Source organism: Pararge aegeria, chromosome 16 (assembly GCF_905163445.1).
Source record: "Pararge aegeria chromosome 16, ilParAegt1.1, whole genome shotgun sequence".
In the NCBI taxonomy this organism is placed as follows: Eukaryota; Metazoa; Arthropoda; class Insecta; order Lepidoptera; family Nymphalidae; genus Pararge; species Pararge aegeria.
Window position 1 is genome coordinate 369,338 of NC_053195.1, and position 2,884 is coordinate 372,221.

Consider the following 2,884-nt stretch of genomic DNA (forward strand, 5'->3'; position numbering starts at 1 on the left):
ATTCATTTTAAAATTATTAATTCTCTTATGTCATTCTGTTTACATAGAATCGTCAAGCCAAGGCCGAGGGTAGTAGGTGAGTCCCCACGCCCGCAGCACCATGTGACGTCACACACGTATGTCGCATTTACGCTACTTGACAGCGGCAAACCGTTCGTGACTTGAGTTTTGAAGTAGAGGCAAACTTTTCGTAATGTGCTAATGTGTCGTTGTAGCTTTGACATCGGTCATTGCAATGCTGCTGCTACAAAACGGCAATGCCCCATTAAAGATGGATGTGCACATTAGGGTGCAAGTAGTAGGACGACGATTCTGACGTCATTGTAATATAATATATCAAAAGCGCAACTAGTTCGTTTTCTGATAAACTTTACTCGGACGTCCAGTGTCCAAACTGAGGAACCACGACATTTAAACATATTTTCTACATTTATACAAGCTATGGAATTTTATCCGAAATAACCGTTATTATTATTATTGTAAAGAGGAAACAATGTTTTTTTATTTGTATTCGATAAACTTCGAAAGTACTGAATTCAATTGTTTTTTCACTAGTTCGTTCATTAGAAAGCTATTTTATGAATCATATGGAACATAGCATTGCAACGATTCTGCGTGTGTGACAAGTGTGTTTGTTTGTCCTTTCTTAGTGCCCTACTAGATACTCAACTTGATTTTTGGCACAGAGTAAGTTGAAAGGGCGGAGAGTAACATAGCCGTAGCGTACTTTTGTTTTCAGTAAAAAAACGGTTTCCACGTGATTTGCCAAAACCGTATTAAAATGAGCAACAAATACTTAGTATGAAAAATAAAATAGAATAAGATAGGTATTTGTGTTAAGTAGTGAGTCAGCAAACGTGGACTCGTGCGCGGTCACATTTCTAGCGCAGGATGTGCTGCGGTTTCCATCGGCGATGATGCATTACGCCAAGGGCGAGTTCAATCTCAAACTTACTGTTAATTATATACATTCACTATTTACCTGAGAGTAAGCTGTGATATCGCAGGGGGGTCGCTCTTCTTCATTTTGGGGGACCGAGATTATTCTAATTTTAATCCTTTTTAACAAATACAGTTATATATCTAAATGCCTGTGAAAGTGCCAAAGCTAAGCAAAATAAACAGACAGACTGGGCGACTTTCAAAAATATAATAAGTAAACGTTTATGTCTATGCTGTCGTTCGAATAATCTTATGACTAATTTGAGATTTTGAAATCACTGACAGACACAGCAATCGCATTTCTTTCTATAGATTGTTCAAGTCAGTGGTTACTTTGAAATGTTACGCAAATATTATTTATATAGAATCATTGTCATGTTATTGCTTACAACAGTGGGTTCCATTAAGTATAGGTAATCGAGTAATTGTTATTTTCTTAAAAAGATATGGTCACCACAGCCCCCGACTGCGATGTCGGATTCGTCTCCTCCAAGCAAAACCTGACTTCATAGGATCATTTCTATAGTGAGCTCTTCACGAGGCTCAGAAAATTCCGAGATTGATTTAATTGCTTTATCAATCTCGGAATTTTGCATTTTTGCGTTTTATTGACGTAAAGATTTTCATGCCAAAACGAATCAGCTGGAGAACTCTACCAGCGCGGCCAGCAAGGGTAGGAGACATTTCTCTCCCCGGGGAAGGAAACAATGTTATCTTGTACCTCAGCTTTATCAACTCTCCGAGCATAGACGTTGTAACTAAACCAACTGGGTCCCTATCAAGATCTCTCCGTAAGGTTTCATAATTTTTTAAATAATCGTTGCACATGATCATCCAGTGGCTAAGACCCCTTGTTGTCCCATCATAACTCAAGACTTTTAGAGCGACAGAAGCAGCGAGTTCACAAGATCAGATTTCCTTAAATACATAAAAATAGGATCTAGGATCTAGATAACCACAAGATCCCATTATCAACATCATGTCTCCTTCACCTCATCATTCAATACATCATAGGATACCTATTCAACTTCATCTCCCTACTCCAGGCGTTCATATCTCCGTGAAACGACATAGTGGATTCACTATATATTATTCATTCTTCTTACAGGTTTACAGGAAGAAGTCTTTATGGTATCATTATCTCTTATTGAAATAATGGTTGTTGCGAGCCCCAACACACGTTGCGCAACGATGGACTCCTACCCGAGCTGGGACGAGAAAGTATTTCGATTGTGAGGCAGGGCGAGGCTCACTGCGGGGACTAGTATGCCACAGGCCTAAATCCCAGCCTAACATAAAACAACAGATTAGAATCATATATGTTAATCACGTTATAGAATCATATAAAGTTTACCACGTTAAAGCATCATATCAGGTTAACCACGTTATTGCATCACCTCATAGCCTCACTTTGTGATGCAGTACTCTAACTTAATAATTAGAGTATCGCTCCGTTGCATTATTTTAAATAACACTGCGTTCACAACACTATGTAAGGAGAAAAACGATTTACTCTTAAATCGTAATTATAACCACTTTTTAATATTCCACTTCTTTAAAAGTTCAAATTATCAGTAGTACGTGTTTTATCTCTCAAACGTTTGCCTCCACAATGCCTTTACACATCATTCGCAATACATTTCATAACGACACAATACTAGCATACGGGCTTCGGAGTGCTGAGCGTCCGATAGCATCGCCCCTTATAGTAGTCGCAGGGCGTTACGACGGGCCTAATGCATATATGAAAAACTTAACTGTTAAAATGTATTTATTTTGTAATGCCATGTTTAAGTACGTCTCTAAGCTTAATTATTGAGCCAGGTTTGATAGGATTTGGTTACGAAATAAAATAATGAGGTCGGATTTTCTCTCGATATGACCTTCTTTAAAAATATCGAGTAGGGTAGATTCGTTACAAATTCGTTATAGGTGAAACTAA

The 2,884-nt window shown here is 38.1% G+C and overlaps 1 pseudogene; it reads left to right on the forward strand.

Moving 5' to 3' along the window:
- Positions 1–1,437: 1,437 nt before the first annotated feature.
- On the forward strand, positions 1,438–1,523 carry LOC120630763 (annotated as a pseudogene).
- Positions 1,524–2,884: the final 1,361 nt, after the last annotated feature.